The sequence below is a fragment of the Mastigoproctus giganteus genome, chromosome 4 (genome assembly GCF_048544385.1).
Source record: "Mastigoproctus giganteus isolate SK-2022 chromosome 4, ASM4854438v1, whole genome shotgun sequence".
In the NCBI taxonomy this organism is placed as follows: domain Eukaryota; kingdom Metazoa; phylum Arthropoda; class Arachnida; order Uropygi; family Thelyphonidae; genus Mastigoproctus; species Mastigoproctus giganteus.
Genome location: NC_143578.1, coordinates 118,358,189 through 118,383,584, shown reverse-complemented (window position 1 = coordinate 118,383,584; position 25,396 = coordinate 118,358,189). Strand labels below are relative to the sequence as shown.

Below are 25,396 nucleotides of genomic sequence, written 5' to 3'. Positions count from 1 at the left end.
TGTGCCCTCTGTATATTTATCGTAGTGAGCTTGTCGAAATAGAATTGAAAGTTTTTCCCTCGAGATGAAAAACGAAATATATTGTTCTGCAACTCAAATTACAAAAAAAAAAAAAAAAAGAACAAAAAAACCGCTTTGATTTCCGATATAAACAATGAAAAATAAGCGTCTTAACAAATTATGGATTATTTGAGACTGTTCTGTTGGGCACTTGGAACTGTTAAATTTCATTATTTTTCAAATTTGTTATGGCAATCCCTGTCTGTTCCCATTACTATAGATGTTTTAATTTGGAACTATGGTAATGACGATCTTTCTCTGTCTCTCTTATTTTTGTTAGACCCAGTGTTTTTTTTTTTTTTTTTTCTTTTTCTGTTGTTTTTATCAGAGGTATAACTTTCTAACTGCCAATAATAAATACAGAAATAACCTTCAATTTGATGTATATTTCCTTTGGAAATTAATCCATCTTGGAAATGCTAAAATTTTGCTGACGCTCTTGAATGCAAGATCTTGATAATAGCACAAAACTATAATGATGATATGCCCATACGATGCTTTTGTAAGATCCAGAGTTTCATAAAATTTACGTTGATTGGGCTATTGTGAAGTTCTTTGATTTAGAAACCTAAGATGTTCATACATGAATATTGCCATTCAATTTGTTACAGATTTTAATTTGGGAATTTCTCCAAGGTAGGCAACGCTGGTGGCTAATGTAGATCCGTATCTTATTTGGAGCTTCACTTGTTAATCTTAATCAGTTGTATTTTGTATTTTCTTTGTATAAGCACCTCAGATGAATAGTCGTGTATATACGCGTCTTAGAAGGAATATAACATACTATATGTTATTTTGATATCTCATTTTGAGATAACATTGTGCTGAAGTATTCCAAAAATTGAACAGAAACGTCACTATATATCTGCTATCTTCTTTTACGGTGATATATTGTTTTGAATAAGGTACTGTAAATACTTTGAAAATTAATAATTATTAAATCTGTAACATGTTCAGTATGTATTTTCATATATGTTGAATTGCTTTTTAAAACGAATTAAATGAAAGTTACAATGCAAATGCTACCTATGCAACGATTAATGTTTACTTTCTAGTTAGGGTTAGATGTCTATCGTAGTTATTGATTTAATAAAATTTGCATATTAGTAGTATTTTATTTTTACTTATTTTTTCGCATTATATTTTTGGGTTATATATATTAGTTGATAGGTACTATGGTATAATCACGCTGCTTTATTTCACCGACAACGTATTTAGGCTCCATATTGATTGTTTCCTAGTTTCACGTGCTTAGTTATATTGATATGTTTTGTGTCGGGACTTTAACTTAATTGAGTTCTAAACATTTTTAACGATTACAGCAAATCATCACTGGTATCATTCTGATAGTAATTATTAAAAGATTCTTAATGATCTATTAATTTTTCACGACACGGCGTTTTAACGAAATTAATTCTGTGGCAGAGAAACAGAATCTGTGGATGTTCGAGGCAAAATTAGTGATATTGGCCCCCTGTTTGTGAAGGGATTTGAAATTTTCGTACTCTTAGTTGATATTTTAATTAGCGTTCAATGTGGAAAATATTAACACGAAACACTTGTTAATTCGGCAATGAAAACAAGATTAAATATTTTTTATTAAAGGCATATATAACACGTGCAAACATTATACACCAGTGCACATTCCTCCAACATTTGGGTGCTGTGATTAATTACAAATGTGACCAAACTTGTACTTGGCAGTGTTCATCTTAACATTTTAGAAAACTTTTTGTGGCAGTCTAACAAACAGAACGTTGTTCCTCTGTACTCCGATCCATTTTGAGAGCTGGTTTTAAATCCATGTTAAATCATTTTGTAGCCTGTGACATAGCATTGCCTCCCCTTTGGGCTTGATCTGTAGTTTTCAGGTTTAACAATGCCATGTTAGGGTTATGGGTTTTGTTGTCATTTCTCCAGGTCACAGAATGTTAAACAAAAATAAAATTTCTAGTACATTTTAAGATAATTATTATTAGATTTTTTTTTAGAATGTATGTAACTTAAAAAAACTATTTAATGTCAGATACTACAATGCTTCATACTATGGTACGGTAACATTCTGAACTGGAAATTATAAATCTATAAAGTAAATAATTATTGCAGAGAAGCCTTGTAGCAATTTTTTTAAAATTAATAAATAACATCATTATCAGCAGCATTTAGCTTACTCAATCCATGTAAATGCTGAAGGCTTCCTTTCTCTTGTTTTGACCACATATATGAGGCCATATAAATTGATATTGAGAAGGACTGGTTGCAGGATAGATGTGGATTGGCGTGGAAATTTGCTTTTGGCTAGTGAGTAGTTGATTATTGGAACAAACTTCTGGGTGGTGTTGTGGAAGTGGATAGTTTGAATAAATTCAAGGAAGAACTACACAAACTGTTAGAGGGGGATAGACTGTGATATGGGAATTTTTTTTTTTTTTTGAGTGATCCTGTATAAGCTTGCTCTCTTGCATCATTTGCCACTACTAATACTAACATTCAGTAAATTTATTTTTTGTTACATAGTAATTAACATTTTATGTCTTTAATATTAAAAGTATTTCAGGGTTGTTTGCACCCCTCACAATGAGGCTGTTGCAGATATTCTCTCAGATATGCCAAACAAGCTGTGCTTGCTACCTGGGAGCCTAAAACGCTGCTGGAACTGATATTCGGGTGACACTCAAGTCAAGTGGACCCAATTTCGGTGAAGTCCAGATGGTCTGTCACAGCCAGATCCTCTGCTTGCACCTTCACAATGGTGGGACTGTTAGTAATCCTGGGTATAACCCCCATGCACAAGCACACTGTGGGTGACCACCCAGGTGTGAACCAACGTAAGCAGGGGTTGAGGTGTGGTGTCCACACCACATGGAGGAATGCCACCCCTCTGTGTTACCAGGCAATACTATGTGGTAGATGACTCTCATCAACTGGTGCAATACCACCACTTTGCTTATTGGAGGCTTGAAGTGGTGGAGTGTTAAACCCATGTTTAGTCTTCAGAGCTAAGTTCAGGTCAACCGTTCCCCATCTCTTCCATCATGCGGTATGATTGATATCTTTTGAGGTTATGATGAACACCATGGTGAAATCCAAACTTCTTTACATTTCAAGGTACAGCTCTAAAACGGTGTTCGCAGGCCTACTGCTAGTTAGTACACTGGAACGAACCTATTGGTAACTCTCCAGGAGGCTTCTGGATCAGCTAGTGTATAATCTTGCTAGACCTCTACTCTGCCAGATAGGAGTCTGAGTAGTGTGTATGCAGGGGGGGGGGGGCATTGTTGAGGCCACATTATGTCAAGTTATGCCATGTTATGTCACAAATCACCTTCCAGTCAGAAAATTTGAAAATATGTACTCTAGGAAGATATGAATACAGCACTTCTTTTGTATATTATTATGAGGTGTATATGAATATTGTACTCTGTGTATAGAGTGTGTTTTGAAAGTACATTGCAAAAAATTCTAGGACTTATTTTCTATTTCTAGGACTAAGACTAGGGTGCAAAATAAGAAAAAAAAGAAAGTATCATAAATCTTTTGAATGGTTATGGGATTACTGCTTTGTAGTCCTGAATAATAAAAAAAATACCATAATTAGAAAAATAAATAAATAAGGATAAGAAGATATGTTCCTAGCATGGATAAACATTTTACTATGTTTGTTGCTACTTATTTTTTATTTTTCTACTATTTCATTATTTTTTATTGTTCAAAACTTCATAGCCATGTTTTAAAATTCAGGCAGCCATAGTTACATTACTTTTTAGAGTTGAATAATGTTTGTTTCTTTTGCATCGTAGAATGTCCCAAAATTTTTTTGCCCATACATTTGAAACACAGTGTGCATTATATAGCTACTTTATCAAGTGGCATCTTGAGGTCATTGCATTCATGCCTTGTCTGTCATTTATAATTAATAAATGCAGTCAGTTAATATAATTAGAATCTTTAACTAACTGATATATATTCAGTTTGAAATATCTCAGCTAGACATCCGAATTGCACTGGATTAACAGTAAGGATGAATTGAGTTGAGTTATCCATAGTGGGAGGTTGGTGTCTTTCTGTACTTTTATTGCAGTGTGAGGAGATAAAGTGTTAATTTAGTGTTCTGATGAGCTTATAAGAGTACTTGAGGAACAAGTATATGCCCTTGAAGAAATTTAAAATGGAACCCATTAAGCACTTGGTCACCCAGCATAATGCTGGACACTTTGTGCCAGGGGTTCACATCTGGTGAGTATGAGCTTGTCACACCAAGGGTCCTGAGTTGGGTATCATCATTCTTCTCTTTCTTGGTGATTCCTTCTACTTCTGACTCTCTCTCTCAGGGTAATTCAGAAATTTTTTTTTTGGCTGGTGCAGCATAAGCCTCAGCCCTCCTTTTACCATATGGCTAATAATAATAATTATGTGACAGCGAAATTCTCTATGGTAGAAAGTGCTGCTCCCACAGGGGTAGCTTGTCAGTGACTCTTGTTAGGGGAAATGGAAACCGCGGTGCAAGCCAAAAGTTTCCAGACTTCAATACAGAGTGCTAACTACATGTAGTATAGCAGTGAGTTGTTAGAAATGACTGAACTAATTTGTTGCGGGTAGCTTTAGTGATATTGGCATTCTAGTGTATTTCTGTTGAGTGTGTTTTGCAATTTTGTAGCTGAGTAAAATGGCTGTGTTAAGGAATAGTGAATTTGCATCATATTTTGCCATAAACTTTAGAAAACAGCTTTAGTGTCATATAAAATGCTTAAACAAGTATTTGGTGATGATGCTGTGGTAGAACACAAACTTTCAATAGTATTTATTTTTTTTTATGAAACCCCAAGCACGAGAGGGCTGAAGATTGAAAAGATGAAAGAAGATATGTATTGTTGATTTAGACTTGAATTTCTGTAGATTGTAATTTTCAGGAAATACGTATGAAGGAAGGTTGTTTCAGAAAACGGAAGTTGAATGAATGAGGAAGAGTTGGTTCTGTGAGTTTGAAGTTGGACAGTAAAAGGATGTTGACTGGTTGTGGCATGTGTTCGGGCTGCTTTGGAAGAGAGAGTGGAAATTATAGAATCTATTTCAGAACAGTGCATGGAAGTATCTGTAGAAAAGGCATGCAGCACAACGAGAACATCTATGAGAGAGAGAGAGAGAGAGAGAGAGAGAGAGAGAGAGAGAGAGAGAGAGAGAGAGAGAGAGAGAGAGTGAGTGTGTGTGTAGAGAGGCTCCTTTAGAGACGAGTCATTAATTAGTCGTTAGATAAGAATTAGATATATATTTATTTTATTAAATTTATATATTATATTTATATTAAATATTTATAAGTATTAGATAGATAAATTAGTCATTAGATAAGATTAGTCATTAATTAGCCTAACTCTTTTGAATGGAATCTAGAAGCCTGAGAGGTTTTGGGGGCACTCCCCCAAATGTGGGAACAATAATCCATGGTAGTAGTAGTAGTAGTAGTGGCACTTGATGCAAGAAAGCAAGTGTAGGAGCTTATGCAGCATCAGCCAAAAAAAAAAAAAAAAAAAAAAAATCACACCATACCCTCCAATTGCCTGTCCAGTTCCTCCTTAAATTTATTTAACCTATCAACTTCCACAACGACAGATGGAAGTTTGTTCCAGCAATTAACCACCCGCTGGCTAAAGGCAAATTTCCGCACATCTATTCTACATCTATCCTTTCTTAATTTGAACTTATGTCCCCGTAGGTTCGTATTCTGAACAAGTGGGAGGATCCCATCAGAATTCAGCGTGCTCAACCCATTCAAGGCCTTATAGACCTCAATCAGATCACCGCGCAGGTGCCTAGTCTCCAGCCACTGCAATTTGCAGAACTTAAGCCTCTCTTGGTAAGAGGATCCCTTCATTCCCCTCACCAATCGTGTTGCTCTTCTCTGTACACGCTCAAGCAAATCTACATCCTTCCTAAAATGAGGCCTCCAGACCTGTACGCAGTACTCAAGGCGTGGCCTGACCATTGCCTTATACAGAGGGACAATCACCTCCTTTTCCCTGCTAGCAAAATTCCTATATATCATTGACAAAACCCCATGACCTGCCCTAGCAGCCTGTCTACATTGCTCAGAAAACTTCATATCTGACTGCACAATTACTCCCAGGTCTTTTTCATTTTCTACCACCTTAAGTGTAGTACCACACAGTTGGTACGTTTCTCTGGGGTTACTTCTACACATATGCAGTACTTTGCATTTGTCAAGGTTAAACTTCAGTTGCCACTTCTTAGCCCATCTGCCCAAATTATCTAGATCCTGTTGCAGTAGCACACTGCCATTACTGTCATTAACAACCCTGCCAACCTTCGTGTCATCTGCAAACTTCGACATTAAGCCTGATATACCTTCATCAATATCATTGATAAATATACAAAACAACAGTGGACCCAACACCGAACCCTGTGGGACTCCACTAATAACATTAGTCCACGAAGAGCAGCACCCATTGATTACCACCCTCTGTCTTCTCCCACTTAACCATCCTTTTATCCATTGTAGCAACTTACCCTTAATACCATTCTGCTCCAATTTGTACAATAGTCTTCCATGCGCAACAGTGTCAAAAGCTTTCCTGAAATCCAAGTATATGATATCAAAATTATTTTTTGCATCCAGTTCCTTTGTGACCACATCATAATAACCAATCAAATTTGTCAGACAAGACTTTCCCTTAACAAACCCATGCTGTGTCTGAATTATTGCTGCAGTCTTGTCTAGATGATCCTGCACTGCATCTTTAACCAGTGACTCCATTATTTTACCCGGAACAGAAGTTAAACTAACTGGTCTGTAATTATTCGTGTCACCCTTCGAACCTCCTTTGTGAATTGGGGATACATTTGCACATCTCCAGTCCGTGGGAACCTCCCCTGAATCCAAGGATGCTCTCATAATTATGGCTAAGGGTTTGCTTAGTTGCTTTGCCGCCTCCTTTAATATAACTGGATAGATCCCATCCGCCCCAGGTGCCTTTCTTATGTTTAACTTCAACAATTTCTCCTCCACTTTGCTCTCAGTTATTACAAAATCATTAAGCACACTGCTACAATTTGATAACCTTCTTCCATTTTCAAACTGTAATGATTCCTCACGTGTGAATGTAGATGCAAAATACTCATTCAGTTTGTTTGCTATCTGAGCAGGATCATCAACAGTCGAACCATCGATGTCAAGTGGACCAATCATATTTAGCCCCTTCCTTTTAGAGTTTATATAAGTAAAGAAATCCTTGCTGTTTTTCTTAGCATCTTTTGCCAAAGATTTCTCGTAATCCGCCTTTGCCTGCCGAACCTCCTTTGTGACCTGATTACAGACTAGCTTATATCTGCTACAGGCTTCTGCGTCGCCTGATAATTTATATGCATCCCATGCATTTTTCTTCTCTGTCACGAGTCTCATTAGTTCATTTGATAACCATTTAGGCCTAAACCTTGAACAATATTTCTTCATCGGTATGAAAAGTCTAGTAGCTTCCACGATTAATTCCTTGAATGCTTCCCACTTAGAATTTACTGTTTGTAACATCGTCAGTCGATCCCACTGTACAGAATTTAAAAACTGTCTGAGACCACTGTACTCCCCTTTACGGAAGCAAAAACCCTTTCCTTTACCCCTGACGGTAGTTACCTCTTTGAGTAAATCCCACTTCAGCACACTGTGATCACTGCCTCCTAGTGGTTCCTTTATCTGCAAATTCTTAATACACGAATGATCACTGCTGATAACCAGATCAAGAGTATTACTTTCTCTGGTTGCCTCTCGAACATGCTGCTGCAGAAAACAATCATCCAATAAATCCACAAAAGTCTGACTAGTGTGTGAGTGACCAACCCACAAGTTCCAGTCAATATCTGGGAAGTTAAAATCCCCCATTATAAGACATTCTGATTTACTGGCCCACTCTATTTCTCTGTACAATTGTTCATTGTACTCATTCGAGTCATTAGGCCTATAACACACTCCTACTCTTATTTTTGCTTTTGCAGTGCTTATGTCACACCAAACTGACTCAACAGTGCACTGTTCATCTATATCAACTGGATGCACTTCTTTTGATTTTATGTTTTTCTTAATTAACAGCATAACACCTCCTCCCTTTCTGTCCTGTCTATCCTTTCTGTACACATTGTACTCCCCAAATTCCAGTTCTGCATTCCTTATATCTTTGTGACACCACGTCTCTGCTATCCCAACAATATCCGCCTTTGATGTCTTGACCAACACTTCAAATTCATCAAATTTATTTACTATACTTCTAGCATTGGTATACATGCAAGCATACATGCTCCTATGCCTGTTCCTTGGTAGGATGTATATATGATTTGTATAGAGTGAACAGCTGTTTGGAAGGAAAGTAAATGCTGAGATCATAAGAGAAAACCCAATTTTTTAGATTCAGAGGAAGCAGTATTTGTAATGTGCTTATGTCAAGAGAGAGAGAGAGAGATTAGAAGTCAGAGTAATTTCCAATAGAGATATATGATCTTGCCTAGAAATCAGAGATTCCTCTGCTCCTATCGAAGATAGAAGCAGAGGAATCCTTTTTGTGAGATATTAGATAGGACTGAGTTTTAAAAGGATTGAAATCGACTAAGTTATCTTTGCCCCACTGGAGATCAGCATTTAAGTACAGGCAATCCCCGTATAATGCGGTACTTCTACATCACGGTTTCGCTCTAACACGATTGATAAATTGCAGCAATCCTCGCACAACACTACTTCTGCCAAAAGGTTTTGCTCTAACACAGTTTGAGAATTGCTGGAAATCCCACATAACTCGGTATTTTTGAGCTTTTGTGCTGGGAAAACCCTGCTATTATGTTAGATGTAATTTAATGTTTCCATTCCTTTTTGTGAATCCCTGCTGTTGACGCACTAGTTGTTATTGCCTTCTAAAGCACATTTCTGAAGGTCACTACCATAAAACAATAAAAACAATTTACAGTTTCTGGTTTATTGGTCTCTGTTAGTATAATCAATTATAAACGGGTAGTAAACTCGATCTTCTTGCGTTTGCTATAGTACCGATAGCTGGAATTCTCTGGGTTTTCACATTATTATTGTGAAATGCGTTTCCCCTCTCATGAAATATTCAATCATATAAAAAACATAAATATATTTTCAGAAACTCATTACTCCGTATCTCACTTGAGTGTATTGTGTTTGTTGAAACTTGTGCGTGCCGTGTACTTTGTTATTAGTTGCTTATCATTTTTACTGTTTTAAATTTCACAACCAAAAAAAAAAAGTCTGTGCACAGAAATATCAATTAGTATGTATTAATTAAGCAATGCATGCAAGCGTAAATTTATTTTTATTTTGCTAACTGGAAAATATTCTTCCAATTGTCGCGTATCATTTAAAGTGGGGGTCCACTGTATTTTGTTGGGAGATCCCTGGGTTAGGTTCTGTGCTATTGAACTTGTGCTTGTTTGAGACCATAAAAAATAATTGTGACTTCAAAGAGTGTAGTTCGTGACTTTTAAAGAGAGCAGAAGGTACACAAAATCTAGATGCTGCAGAAGAGATTGTGCCTACCAGCGATGAAAAGAAAGCAAATTAAATGAACGTACATTATCTCACATATAAATATCACAATTTGCAAGGTAAGACATTTGTTCAGTTATTACTATTTAAGTTACTACTATTATAAAAATAAAGTTAAAATATGAAGTTATTACTACTATAAGCCTCCGTAATGAGTGGTCAGGAGCGGGAGTGCAGTAGCACACGCTCTTTGAGTAGACTGGGGTTCAAGCTCCTGACTGCTAAATATGGTCGATCTTCCAACCCGCATTGGACCAGCGTGGCAGATTATGGTCCATTTCCCTCAACATGAATTGTTGAGAAGGCTTCCATCCTGCAGTGGGTTGATAATGGCTGCAGTTAAATAAATAAATAAATTTTTACTATAAAAATTAAGTTTCTGATAGTTATAAAAAAAAAATGGTGTATTTTAGTTAGCTTTTGGAACATAACCTCCCTTTTTTTGTACTGGTTCTTTGTCCCATATAACACAGTTTCACATTGCACGAGATTTTGTAGGAACAAAACTACTGTGTTATACAAGGGTTACCTGTAATTGGTAGTGGATATTTGAGAAGTTGAAGCTGTTTGTATGGGCAAGGTTTCTCAAACTGGAAGGTGAATGCAATGTGCTATCATCAGCAAAACTATGGATAGAATTTCCGGTCAATGGAAGATCATTAATATATAAGAGGAAAAGAGTGGGAGGAAAAAACTGAATCTTGTCGAACACCAGCATTAGTGGAGAAGTTAGAAGACAGCCATCTACCATCATCTGCAGTAAGCAGTCAGAGAGAAAACTTGATAAACAATTTCAAAAACCAGTTGGTACACCATAAGATTGAAGTTTATTTAGAAGACCTTTATGCCAAACATTACCAAAAGCTTTTGAAATGTCAAGAGCAACAGCTTGAGTTTCACCAGATTTTTCCATTGAATTCGACCATAGATGATTAACATAAGCCAGAATATCACCAGTGGATCAACACTGATGGAATCCATACTGGTGATGATTGATCAGATGGAAGGTTGCTAGATAGGTTTAAGTGTTAGTGGTTAATTGATTTCGTCATACTTCAGAAAGAGTAGAAGTAATTACAATGGGATGATAATTAGCATTAGCATTAATAGAGGCATTTAATGCAAGAAAGCAAGCTTATGCAGCATCAGCCAAAAAAAAAAAAAAAAAAACCACTTCACCCCTCTGTTTGTTCAAAATACCTGTCCAACTGAGCCTTAAACTTATTTAAGCTATCAACTTCCACAACAAGGCATGGAAGTCTGTTCCACCAACCAACCACCCGCTGGCTAAAGGCAAATTTCCGCACGTCTATCCTACATCTGTCTTTCCTCAATTTGAATTTATGCCCTCTCAGGTGATTATTCTGAGCAAGAGGAAGAATCCCATCAGCATTGAGCATGCTCAAACCATTCAAGGCCTTATACACCTCTATCAGATCACCTCGCTGGTACCTAGTCTCCAGACACTGTAATTTGCAAAACTTAAGCCTTTCTTCGTAAGAGCACCCCCTTTGTTCCATTCACTAATCTTGTTGCCCTTCTCTGTACTTGTTCCAGCAGCTCTACATCCTTCTTGAAATGAGGCCTCCAGACCTGTATACAGTACTCTAATTGGGTGGGGGGATTCGTCACTGTTTATTAGGAACTTTTTAGATATAACCAAATTTACAAGCAAAAGGGAAAATACCTTAGGAATAAGAAAGTGAAAAAACATGACACCAAACAGGAATAAGTTCAGGTGCACAGGTTTTGAAAACTATTTGAGAAATACCATTAGGATGTGGAGCTTTCTTAGCATCGAGATTGTTCAAAATCCTTCTGACATCCTTTTGATGAAGACCACAGGAGGCATTGAATTGAGTGTACTGGGAATTGTAGGAGGTGGTTTACCAAGGTCATCATTACACAAGTTGGAAGAAAAGTAGGATGCTATCAGGTCAACTTTATTTTTGGCTGAAGTGGAAATAAAACCATCTGATTTTTGATAGAGGCGGGAATAGAGATGGGAAAAAGTTGCAGCTAATAGCTTTTTCAAGAGACCAGAATGCTTGACTGCCATTTGGGCAAGAAGCAAGCGTTCTTCTCTTAGCCCGATCCAAATATAGTTTCAACAGATCAGTAGCTGCTTTACAATTGTTGCAAGCTTTGGCGTAGGCAGAAAACGAATTGGGATATGCACAAATTGCAATATCGCAATTCTGATCTTGAACATCCTTAGCACATTTATTTACCAAGTTTTAGATAAAGGACGAGATTTTAAGGTGGAGTGTGGAATAAAGGATTTCATGTCTACAAGAATAATTTCACTAAAGTGATTGAGCAAATGTTGACATCAGAAAATTTTAAACAATAATCCGACCAAGGAAAAGAAGCAAATAAATGTTGAAGATCATCCCATTTTGCATTCTTGGAATGCCAAACAACACAAGGTTGAGAATGGTCATGAGAGGAAGTCTTCCTTTGGAGAAGAGACCATCATCAAGTTGTGGTCTGAGGTGTCTAGAGGACCATTCACCATGACTGTGTACTTGGAAAGGGTTGTGAGGTAAAGATCAAGAATGTTGGCTGTGTTTTTAGGATTGTCTGGTATTTTGGTAGGTAAATAAACAGTCTGTGTGAGGTCATTCGTAATTGCAAAAGCCTCAGCATCTCGACTAGCTTGGTCTGTGTGACTAGAAAATGGAAGCCAGCTGGAGTTGTGAACATTAAAATCACCAAGCAAAGTTACCTGTTAGGAAAGTTGGATTGGAGAAAGTCAGGTTTTGAAACCTGACTTTCTCCAATCTCTTCTCTTTGAAGAGAGGAAGTCAGAGTTCCAATTGATTAGTGGATTTGGGAGAACAATAGAAGCAACAGATGAATTTAACAGAATGTGGTAGAGATTTTAAGCCAGAAAATATCGAAAAGAGGAGATTCCGTATTACTAAGTCTCTAACAGGGAATATCAGAATGGACATAAGCATATGTGCCAGCTTTGAAGCAAAAGGAATCATACAGCAAATAATTGAGACAACTGAGATGGGCAGTAGTTGAATCAACCCATAACTGGGATTCTGTCAGAAAAAGTACATGGGGTTTGGCAGGCTGTAAGTGGAATGGACATCATTGAGATTAGAACCAAGATCCCATATATTTGTAAAATGAAAAAGGAAGTGTTTGGAAGATTGAGATCTTTTTGCAGATAAGTTTGTTGTATTAATTTGACAATTCATGAAGTAATTAGTAAGAAAAGGTGAGGAGGACATGTTGTATGAATTAATGAAATTTTTAGATATTGTGTACACATGTCAACCGTATACCCAGCTAATTGGCATCGACAATGCACCACCTGCATACACTACTCAGACTCTCTAGTCACTATCTCACAGATTAGAGGTAGTGAGATTATACACTATCTGATCTAGAAGCCTCCTAGAGATTTATCTGTAGGTTCAGTCTGGTGGACTTTCTAGTGGCTGGTGTGCAAACACCAATTTAGAGCTATATCCTCGAAATGTAAGGAAGGTGGATCTTGCCATGATGTCCACCGTAACCCCCAAAAGACACCAATCATACAGCGTGATGGGAGAGTTTCTGGAGCTTTACTCTGAAGACTAAACGTGGGTTCCACCACTCCAAGCCTCCACTAAGCAAAGTGGGGTATTGCACTGGTTGAGGAGAGCCATCTACCACCAAGGGTGTACATGTTACCTGAACAGAAAAACTTTGGTTGAGGATTTTGATTACTCAAGTCATCTATTTCCATGGTGGACTGATGAAAATGTTTAACAAATGTATCAGGTCATCCCTGAGGATAGATGTTGTATGATTAATGATACTTATGAGAATTTAAGCCTGTCACATGATACATGCTGATGTGTTTTAACTGAAAATTTAAATGTGAGATGAATTGGTACAAGATTTGCTGAGTGACAAACAGACCTGCTGTTTGTTGTGTGTGTAGGGACCTATAAGCACAGGCTGGAAAGGACAGAAACTTCCTTTCAGTTGTAACAAGGTTTATGGTTATGATCCAGAAACAAGCAGAAGTTCTCTCAGTGGAAAAGTCCATTTCCACATCCAAAAAAGACAAGGCAGGTCAGATCAAACATCAAGAACATGCTGATTGTTTTTTCGACAATGAGGGAATTGTTTATTGTTCCTTCTACTAGGCCACACTGTAAGTCACCAGTTCTGTGAGAGTGAATATCAGGAGAAAATGCCCAAATAGCACACGGGGGTGGCAAACTGCCAGCTTCCACAACAACACAGTTTGCTGACGAGGCTAGTGGGAGCCAGACGTGTTCAAAGCTGCTAAGCGGATTTTCTTATTTATTGATTTGAAATTATTGTTTTTCTAAAACTTTTGATTTAAATTTAGTACTATAGCATTATCTTGTGTTTTTCTGATTAATCTGGTGTATTTATTCTTTACTTGGCCTTGTAATTGCATAAAAGTATCGGTAAGGGTATCATATCCACGTGTTACGGTTTCCACTCCGCTAAACGAGAAGTTTTTTAACCATATTTAGCCGCTTTATTGACCAATTGATACATCAAATTATTTTCTATAAGTAGCTTATAGACCCAGTCAGGAACGTTAGTTTATTCTGGATTGAGACAGCGAGATTTGGAAGTTAGTTAATACTTCAGTGTCCATAGATTTGGAAGTTAGTTAATACTTCAGTGTCCGTAGATTTACCGTTCGTAACTTGCGCCATTGTTATATGATATCCCGAACTAGATAGCATTAGTATAGAATATAATATTGTCAATTAATCAGCAAAATCTACTAATTTTGTTAAACTTCGTTGTCAATTAAATTGTACTTTTAACTAAATACCGACTTAGATTACAAACGAAACATAATTAATTAATACATAACTTGATATGGAAGTTATATAAACAGAACTCGTAGATAATATTTGATACTGAAAAATATATATAGTTATAACTGTGTTGGGATACAAGTTTAGGGTTAAAATTTTTGTACTGAAATTGAAATTTTATTGAAATTAAATCGAAATCATGACTCAGAGCAGCAAAGCAAAAGCCAATGCGAGTGCTGTGGCTCAGAAGAGAACTGAGGGTGGCAGTTGCTCTCTGAATCACAGCCTTTTAAAATGCACTGCTTGCATGATGTTTGTGGAGAATTGGGTACGGGACACGATATTGCCATGGGGGATATCTTTGTGTGTGCGTGATGCAAGGAGTGTAAAGAAATCAGGCGACAACTCAGCGTTGTTATGGGCCTATATGAGAGCTTGAAGGACAGGGTGGATGCCATCGAAAGATCTAAATTGAGGGCCCATCAGGCTCTCAGCTGCCCACATCAATGCCAGAGCTTGCACTTGGTCATCACGCAACACAGCGGCAACCCCCAAGGCAGAATGCGCTGGTCCCACAGGAACTAGTAGTTGTTGGTGACTATTGTCAGGAAAACGGGGAACATGCTTTGTAAAAAGGATAGGTGGAACAGGACCAGGGTATGTGTGCCAGGGGCAAAGGTTGATGACGTTGTAGAGCGGATATCATCTTTTAAGGGCACAAAAGGTGATATAGTCGTACACGTTGGCACTAATGATATTAAGAGTAGGAGACTGGCAGAATTACTTAACAAGTACAGGTCATTGAAAAAAAGCCGTGAATTAGGGTTGAATTTGAAAGTGTCTGCAATTCTGCCCAGACACGATAGGAGGGAGTATATGATGAGAGCCTTGTCGATCAATTCGGCCCTGGAAAGATTGTATACAAGGGTCAAGGGATAGAATTTTTTTCAGCCTGGTCTGTACTTGTTAACAGGAGAGACTGCTTCTACAGGGATGGGATACACTTAAATAGAGAGGGTGCAAGAATATTTGCTGATGCTATCGAGGCAGTGTTAGGTGGGTCGGAAAACTGCATGCTTGCTTTGGAGGGATACAAGGACTAATAGATTAACAGTAGCCACTGGAAGAGGTGAAAGTGATTCTTGCACTGCTTCTATTGGAATATGCAGAAGCCTGGAAAACAAGATGCAGGATATTTCAGAGACTGCTGGGAGTCATTGTGGTACAAGTAAACACATGGGTTGTGTTAGGGTAGCTAAGAAAAAGAACAGGTGCATGTATACTTGCATGTACACCAATGCTAGGAGTTTGGTAAATAAATTTGATGAATTTGAGGTATTGCTCAAAGCATCAGAGGTGGATATTGTTGGTATATCAGAGACATGGTGTCACATAGATATAAGGAATGCAGAACTGGAATTTGGGGAGTACAATGTCTACAGAAAGGATAGACAGGATAGGAAGGGAGGAGGGGTTATGCTATTAGTTAAGAAACACATAAAATCCAAGGAAGTGAAGCCAGTTGACATCGCTGGACAGTGCAGTGTTGAGTCAGTTTGGTGTGACTTAAGCACTGGGAGATCAAAATTGAGAGTAGGGGTGTACTCTAGGCATAATGAATCTGATGAGTATAATAAGAAACTGTACAGGGAAATAGAGAGGGCCAGTAAATCAGAGTCTTATAATGGGGGATTTTAATTTCCCAGATATTGACTGGAAATTTTGGGTTGGTCACTCACACACTAGCAAGGCTTTTGGGGATTTATTGGATGATTGTTTTCTACATCAGCATGTTCGGGAGGTAACTAGAGGGAGTAATACCCCTGATTTGATTATCTTCTTCGTGCATTAAGAAACTGCAGATAGAGGAACCACTAGGTGGCAGTGATCACAGTATGCTGAAGTGGGATTTACTCAAAGAGATAACTACCATCAGGGGTAAAGGGAAGGGTTATTGTTTTCGTAATGGCAACTACGATGGTCTGAAACAGTATTTAAATTCTATACAGTGGGACCAACTGATGATGTTACCAACAGAAAATTCAAAATGGGAAGCATTCAAAGAACTTATCTTTGAAGCTACTAGGCTTTACATACCAACTAAGAAATATTGTTCAAGGTTTAGGCCTAAATGGATGTCAGATGAACTAATGAGACATATGGCAGAGAAGAAAAATGCTTGCGATACATATAAATTAACACGTGACACAGAAGTCTATGATAGATATAAGTTGATCTGTAACCAAGTTACAAAGGAGGTTAGGCAGTCGAAGGCGGATTACGAGAAATCTTTGGCAAGGGATGCAAAGGAAAACAGCAAAGAGTCCTTTACTTATGTAAACTCTAGAAGGAAGGGGATGAATCAGATTGGTCCACTTGATATCGATGGTTCAACTGATGATGATCCTGCTCAGGTAGCTAACAAACTAAATGAATATTTTGTGTCGACATTCACTCATGAGGAGTTATTCAGCGAGGGGAATGCCAGAGGTGTATTCAACTCTGGCAGTAAGCTAGATAGTCTTGAATAACTGAGTAAAGTGGAGGAGAAACTGTTGAAGATAAACATAAGAAAGGCACCTGGGGTGGATGGGATCTATCCAGTTATATTAAAGGCAGCAAAGGAAGTAAGCAAACCCTTAGCCATAATTATGAGAACTTCCTTGGACTCAGGGGAGGTACTCATAGACTGGAGATGTGCAAATGTGACCCCAAATCACAAAGGAGGATCAAAGGCTGACACAAGTAATTATAGACCTGTGAGTTTAACTTCTGTTCCAGGAAAATTAATGGAGGCACTGGTTAAAGAAGCACTGCAGGATCATCTAGACAAGACTACAGTTATAGCTCGGACACAGCATGGTTTTGTTAAGGGGGAAGTCTTGCCTGACCAATTTGATTGGATGCTATGATTCAGTCACAAAAGAACTGGATGCAGGGAATAACTTTGATATTATATACTTGGATCTTAGAAAGGCTTTTGATACTGTTTCACATGGAAGACTGCTGAACAGATTGGAGCAGTGTGGCATTGGAGGCAAATTGCTGCTATGGATAAAGGGGTGGTTGAGGGGGAGAAGACAGAGAGTGGTAATCAATGGACACTGCTCATCGTGGACTAATGTTATCAGTGAAGTCCCTCAGGGTTCAGTGTTGGGTCCATTATTGTTTTCTGTATTTATAAATAATATTGATGATGGTATATCAAGCTTAATGTCCAAGTTTGCAGATGATACAAAAGTTGGCAGGGTTGTTAAGGACACTACTGATGCTATGCTGCTGCAACAGGATCTGGAAAGGTTGAGCAGATGGGCTGAGAGGTGGCAAATGAAGTTTAACATTGACAAATGTAAAGTACTACATATGGGAAACAGTAACCCCAGAGCAATGTATGAACTCTGTGGTGCTACACTGATATTGGTAGAGAATGAAAAGGACCTGGGGGTAATTGTGCAGGCAGATATGAAGTTCTCTGAGCAGTGCAGGTGGGCTGCAAGAGTAGCTCATTGTGTCTTATCAATGATATACAGGAATTTTTCTAGCAGGGATAAGGAGGTGATTATTCCCTTGTATAAGGCAATGGTCAGGCCACACCTTGAGTACTGTATACAGGTCTGGAGGCCTCATTTCAGGAACTATGTAGAGCTTCTGGAACGAGTACAGAGAAGGGCAACAAGATTAGTGAATGGAACAAAGGGTTGCTCTTACGAAGAAAGGCTTACGTTTTGCAAATTATAGTGTCTGGAGACTAGGCACCTGCGGGGTGATCTGATAGAGGTGTGTAAAGCCTTGAATGGTTTGAGCATGCTCAATGCTGATGGGATTCTGCCTGTTGCTCAGGATAATCGCCTGAGAGGGCATAAATTCAAATTGAGGAAAGACAGATGTAGGATAGCTGTCCGGATAGCTTTGTGAAATGAGGCCTTTATCCAGCGGGTAGTTGGTTGGCGGAACAGACTTCCATCACTTGTTGTGGAAGTTGATAGCCTGAATAAATTTAAGGCTCAGCTGGACAGGTATTTCGAATGAACGGAGGGGTGAATTGGAAGTTTTTTTTTTTTTTTTTTTCCTGGCTGATGCTGCATAAGCTTGCTTTCTTGCATTAAATCTCTACTAATGCTAACAGATGGAAGTGTGTTCCAACAATCAACCACCCGATAACGAAAGGCAAACTTCCACACATCTATTCTGCAACCATCCTTCCTCAGTTTGAATTTGTGCCTCCTCGTGTGTGGTCTGAGGAAGAGAAAGAACCTCAGCATTGAGCTTGCTCAATCCATTCAAGGCCTTAAACACCTGAATCAGATCACCTCACAGGTGATTAGTCTCCAGATGCTGCAATTTGTTGAACTGAAGCCTTTCTTGGTAACAGCATGTCTTTGTTTTGCTCACCAGTCTCATTGCCCTTCTCTGTACTCATTCCAGCAGCTCTACATCCTTCGTGAAATGAGGCTTCCAGACCTATATGCAGTAAATCAAGATGTGGCTTGATCATTGACTTATAAAATGAGATAATGACCTCCTCATCCCTGCAAAAAAAATTCTTGTATATCATTGACAAAACCTCATGAGTTGCCCTAGCAGCCTGTCTGCATTTCTCAGGGAACTTCATATCTGACTGCACAATTGCTTCCAGGTCTTTTAAGAAAAATTATGAAATCAGATTCAGGACTGGCACTAGCGTTTGTGGTGCCTGAGGCAACAGCGCCTAATTCATATTGTATCTTAACACACACACACACGCACGCACACGCGCAGCACCTCTGTAGCCAGGTGGGAAGGAGCAGCAGTGCGTAGCACACGCTTCTTGATTAGACTGGGGTTCGAGTCCGTCACCACCAAATACGGAGGATGCGGAAAGGTCAGGGAACCACCGCATATCCCTGGAGCAATATGGCCTTAGTTGCTAATGCTCCTATAAACCAAATAACAACAACAGCAACATATGTAGTAGCGCATATAGCAGCACCTGTGGCAAGTGCCTCACTTACGCATCCCTAGTGTCCACCCTGATAGGATTTGTAGCCAGTGGAAGAATGTCATTAATACAAAAGAGGAAAAGAGTATCAGTAAGAACATTATTACCTCTGGATCTTTTTCATTTACCACTATCCTGAGATCAGTACCACACAGAATATTATTCGGGTTTAATGCTGCCCACATGCAGTACTTTGGTCCTTGAGGTTGTCACAGACATTCTTTCACATATGCCAGACAAGCTGTACTTGCTACCTGGGTTTGTTCTAAAACGCTGATTGAACTCATATTCGGGTGATACTCAAGTCAAGTGGACCCAATTCCGGATGGTCTGTGACAGCCAAATCCTCTGCTTGCACCTTCACGATGGTGGGACTGTTAGTAATCCTGGGTATAACCTCCATGCACAAGTACATGGTGGGTGACCACCCAGGTGTGAACCAATGTAAGCAGGGGTCGAGGTGTGGCGCCCACACCACATGGAGGAATGCCACCCCTCTATGTTACCAGGCAGTACTAGGTGGTAGATGACTCTCATCAACCGGCGAAATACCACCACTTTGCTTGTTGGAGGCTTGAAATGGTGGAACCCATGTTTAGTCTCTAGAGCTAAGTTCCAGTCAACCCTTCCCTATCTCTTCCATCATGCAGTATGATTGATGACTTTTGAGGTTATGATGAACGTTGTGGCAAGATCTAATATATCTACATTTCAAGGGTACAGCTCTAAAACGGTGTTTGCAGGCCGGCCGCTAGTTAGTACACTGGACCGAACCTATTGGTAACTCTCTAGGAGGCTTCTGGATCAGCTAGTGTATAATCTTGCTACCTCTACTCTGCCAGATAGTGACTGGAGGGAGTCCGAGTAGTGTGTATGCGGGGAGCATTGTTGAGGCCACGTTATGTCAAGGATCTGAGTATATTCTTACCACGTGTACACCATATCCAAAAATTTCATTACTTCATACAGCATGTCCCACCTACTTTTTCTTACTATTGAATACACCATGAATTGTCAAACTAATAGAGCAAGCTTATCTGCGAAAAGATCTAAACCTCCCAAGGACTTCCTAATTCATTTCACAAATATACGTGGTCTCAATTCTAATCTCAACGATGTGCATTTCCACTTGCAGTCTGCCAAACCCCATGTACTTTTTGACAGAATCTCAGTTATCGGTTGATTCAACTACTGCTCATCTCAGATGCCCAAATTTTTTGCTGTATGATTCCTTTCGTCTCAAAGGTGATACTTGTGCATACATCCTTTCTGATATTCCCTGTTAGAGACTTGGCAATTTGGAATCTCCTCTCTTTGATCTTCTCTGGCTTAAAATCTCTCTACCTCATTGTGTCAAATCCATCTGTTGTCTCTACCATTCTCCCAACTCCACTAATCACTTGGAGCTCTTTGACTTCCTCTCTTTGCAACTTGGCTTTCTCCAGTCCAACTTTCCTAACAGTGAGGTAATTTTCCTTGGTGATTTTAATGTTCACAACTCCAGCTGGCTTCCGTTTTCTAGTCACACTGACCCAGCAGGTCGAGATGCTGAGGCTTTTGCAATTACTAATGACCTAGCACAGATAGTTCATTTACCTACAAGACGCCTCCGTAGCCAGGTGGGAAGTAGCAGCAGTGCGTAGCACACGCTTCTTGATTAGACCGGGGTTCGAGCCCGTCACCACCAAATACGGAGGATGCGGAAAGGTCAAGGAATGACTACTGCATATCCCGGAGCAATATGGCCTTAGTTGCTAATGCTCCTAAAAACCAAATAACAAACAACAAACAAACAATCATTTACCTACAAGAATACCGGACAATCCTAATCATACAGCCATACCCTTGATCGTTTTCTCAGAAACAACTCTTCTAAGTACACGGTCGAAGTGAGAGGTCCTTTAGGCACTTCAGATCACAACTTGGTGATTATCTCTTCTCCAATGGAGCCTTTATCTCATGGCTATTCCCAACCTGCGAGACTTCTTTTCTTCTTTTCCTTGGTCGGATTACTGTTTCAAAACTTCTGATGTCAACGGTTGCTCAGATCATGTCAGTGAAATTATGCTTGCCGGAATGGAATCCTTTATCCCACACTCCACTTTAAAATCTCGTCCTTTATCTAAACCTTGGTTTTCCAATAAATGTGCTAAGGCTGTTCAAGAGAAGAATGTTGCATATTGTAATTGGCTTGTTTCTAATTCTTCAGTTTCATTTTCTGCCTACACCAAAGCTCGCAACAATTGCAAAGCAGTTATTAATCAGTCCAAACTAGAGTTTGAGCAGGCTAAGAGTAGAAAACTTGCTTCTTGCCCTAATGGTAGCCGAGCATTCTGATTTCTTCCCAAAGCTATTGGCCGCAACTTTTGCCCATCTCTCTGCTCCCACCTCTGTCCAAACCAGATGGTTCTGTTGTCACTTCAGCCAAGGATTAAGCTGACCTGCTAGCATCCCATTTTTCTTCCAGCTCATGTATTAATGATCTTGGTAAAACACCTCCCACCATTCCCAACATGCTCCATTCAATGCCTCCTGTGGTCTTTCGTCAAAAGGATATCAGAAAGATTTTGATGAATCTTGATGCTAAGAAAGCTTCAGGTCCTGATGGTATTTCTCCACTTGTTCTCAAAACCTGTGCTCCTGAACTTACTCCTATTCTTTGCTGCCTTTTTTCACTTTCTTATTCCAAAGGTGTTTTTCCTACTGCTTGGTAATTTGCTCATATCCAGCCAGTTCCTAAAAAGGGTAACAAATCACTCCCATCCGATTATCATACCATTGCAATTACTTCTACTCTTTCTAAAGTAATGGAGAAATCAATTAACCACCAACTCTTATATTGTTTCAGCAGTCAACCACCCGCTGGCTAAAGGCAAGCTTCCGCACATCTATCCTACAACTATCTTTCCTCAGTTTGAATTTATGCCCTCTAAGGCGATTATTCTGAGCAAGAGGAAGAATCTCATCGGCATTGAGCATGCTCAAGCCATTCAAGGCTTTATATACCTCAATCAGATCACCTTGCAGGTGCCTAGTCTCCAGACACTGTAATTTGCAAAACTTAAGCCTTTCTTCGTAAGAGCAACCCTTTGTTCTGTTCACTAATCTTGTTGTCCTTCTCTCTGTTCGTTCCAACAGCTCTACATCCTTCTTAAAATGAGGCGTCCAGACCTGTATGCAGTATTCAGGGTGTGGCCTGACCATTGCCTTATACAAGGGGATAATCACCTCCTTATTCCTGCTAGAAAAATTCCTGTATATCATTGACAAGACACCACGAGCTACTCTTGCAGACTGTTTGCACTGCTCAGAAAACTTCATATCTGCCTGCACAATTACCCCCAGGTCCTTTTCACTCTCTACCACAGTCAGTGTAGTATCACGCCTGGACATTGTGGAGAAGATGGACATGTTTTTAAAGATTGTAAAAAGAAAAATGAAAGTGCTATATATATTAATTGCAAGTGAAAAAATAGGGATTTTTGCCATTCAATTATAAGCAAGGAATGCAGTGAATATAAGAAGTATTATGAACAATATAGGACTAGATTAGATTATGGATAGGAGAGAAATAGAAATGAAAAAGCTAATGGTACTGCAAGTAAATGGGCAAAGATCCTATAATGTTGCATTGCAGTTGAGTCTTTGAATGGACGAAAGAGACTATGACGTCCTCCTTCTTCAGGAGCCACATGTGGTTGGGAACCTTGTTAAAGGTTATAAAATAACTGATAAAATTGTGCGGTCCGGAGTAAACAGTCAGGGTGCTGTCATAGTGAGAAATGCCGACTGTGCGGTAACACAAATTGATGAGTTGTGTTTTACTCATGGAGTCTGTGCTGAGATCTTGAGTGAGATTGGTAGCATATATATGGTAAGTGTATACTGCCAGTTCTGTGATGAACTGCAGCCTTATTTAAACTATATTGAAAAGGTGGTAGATGTATTACAGTGAAAGAAAATTGTGTTTGGTATTGATTCAAATGCAAGTTCAACAACTTGGGAAAGTTGCAAGACTGATACTAGAAAAAAGAAATTAGAGGAAATGTTGATAAGTCAGAGACTTAATATTGTAAATGAGCTGGGCCAGCCCTCTACCTTCAGTGCTATACAAGGAGAATCTAATATAGAGTTAACATTAACTACAGAAGCCTATGGTGTTGGAGGGTTAGGGAGGACTGGACTACCAGTGATCATAGATGTATCAGTTTTGAGATAATTGATGAGAGGGTAGAATATAATACATGGTTTGAAAAGTGGTTTGCAGGGAGTTCTGCGAACTAGCAGTGTTTTGAAGAAGAGATTACAAACAGACTTGAAGATAATAGACAAGAAATAGATAGCAGCCTGGCTGGAGAAAGGGGTGAGAAAATAGTTAGTATAATATATATGAAAGTTACTGCAGGTCTATAAGGAGGACCGCAAAATTAAAAAGGGTTGTTCCTTGGTGGAATGGGATATTAGAGGAAATGAGGAGAGTGAACAGGGCTAGGAGGAATTTCCAGAGGGTACGGAGAAAGGAAAAAGTGAACAAATGGAGGATTTAAAGAGGCAATACCAATAAATAAGGCGGAATATGTTGGTAGAATTCAAAGAGAGAAGCATGGCGAAACTATATAAAAGAGGAAATGAATAAGAATGTATGGGGATTACCATACAAATTATTATTTGATAAAATGAAAGTTAATCAAGTTTATAGTACTATTAAAATAGAAAATCAGAGTACGAGGGACTGGGAGTCCTCCATGCGTGGTTTGCTCTCCTCATTGTTTCCTATAGATCAAATAAGTTTGGATAGTAGAGAACAAAGACAAATCAGGAAATTAAATGATGAATATGTGGGGCAGCAGGAAATTGAAAGGTTAATTACAGAGGAAGAATTGAAGATAGCATTGGAGAAAGTTAAGATAAAGAAAGCACCAGGCAGAAATTGATTGCAACCTGAAGTGATAAAGAAGTTTGATTTTAAATTTGGAAAGGAATTGGTAGAATTATATATAATGTGTGCTTAAATGAGAAAATCTTTCCTAGTTCTTGGAAGGAGGCATACATTAAAATATTATTAAAGAATAGAGAAAAAGAGAGGGTGGAACCTGGATCATATATACCAGTGGCATTATTGCCAATTATCGCAAAGGTTTTTGAAAGAGTGTTGATGAATAGATTGGAGGGATATTATGAGAGTAGTGGAATGAGCAGCCCTAGATAGCTTGGCTTTCGGAGGGGCAGATCTACTGAAGATGCTGTGGTTAAAATGGTGTCATATGCACAAGAGACTTCAGAAAATTATGTCCTGGGTATATTTCTTTACTTTAAGGGGGCATTTGATCGTATGTGGTGGCCGAGCTTTCTAGCAAGAATGAGAAAAATGAAGTGTACTGGGCAGTTCTATGGAGTTTTAAAAGATTATTTTAAAGGTAGGAATGTTACAATTGTAACGAAAAATATGGGAAAGTTACTCAGGAAATAACAAGAGGTGCTCCACAAGGTTCAATCATAGGTCCCTATAGTTGAAATATTGTATTGAATGAGCTACTGGTTCAGGAGTGGGTAGGATGTGAACTGGTAGCATATGCTGATGATTTGTTAATAATGGTGGTGGAAAAGTCTAGAAAAGAATTGGAGGAGAGAATTAAGAGGGCTATGGGACAAGTGGAGAAATGGGCTGAGGTTCATAAAATGGAGATATCTATGAAAAAAATCACATGGTTCTCCTCAAAGGGAAGCTCAGTGAAAGAAGGCCAACTGCAAAAATATTTGGTACGTCGATAGTATATGCCCCTTGGTCAAGTACCTAGGAGTTTATGTGGATGAAGTGATGTCCTTTTTGCCTCACGTGCAGAAATTAAGAGATAAAGTGAGGATGATTTATTTAAAAATTGGGAAAGTCTCAAGGGTAGAATGGGAAGTGAAAGGCAAGATTTTAGACCTCTATAAATGTATATTCCTACCGATTGTGACATATGCATGTGGGGCTTGGGGTCATAG

General features: G+C 38.8%; 1 protein-coding gene across 1 annotated transcript in view; it reads left to right on the top strand.

Moving 5' to 3' along the window:
* The first annotated feature begins 705 nt into the window (after window positions 1–705).
* Window positions 706–25,396, top strand: part of LOC150087017 (lysine-specific demethylase 4A-like) — a 694,533-nt gene continuing 669,842 nt past the window's right edge. The window contains exon 1 of the mRNA XM_090372906.1: window positions 706–965. The gene's annotated coding sequence lies outside the window, so the exon portion shown is untranslated. The remainder of the gene's footprint in view (window positions 966–25,396) is intronic.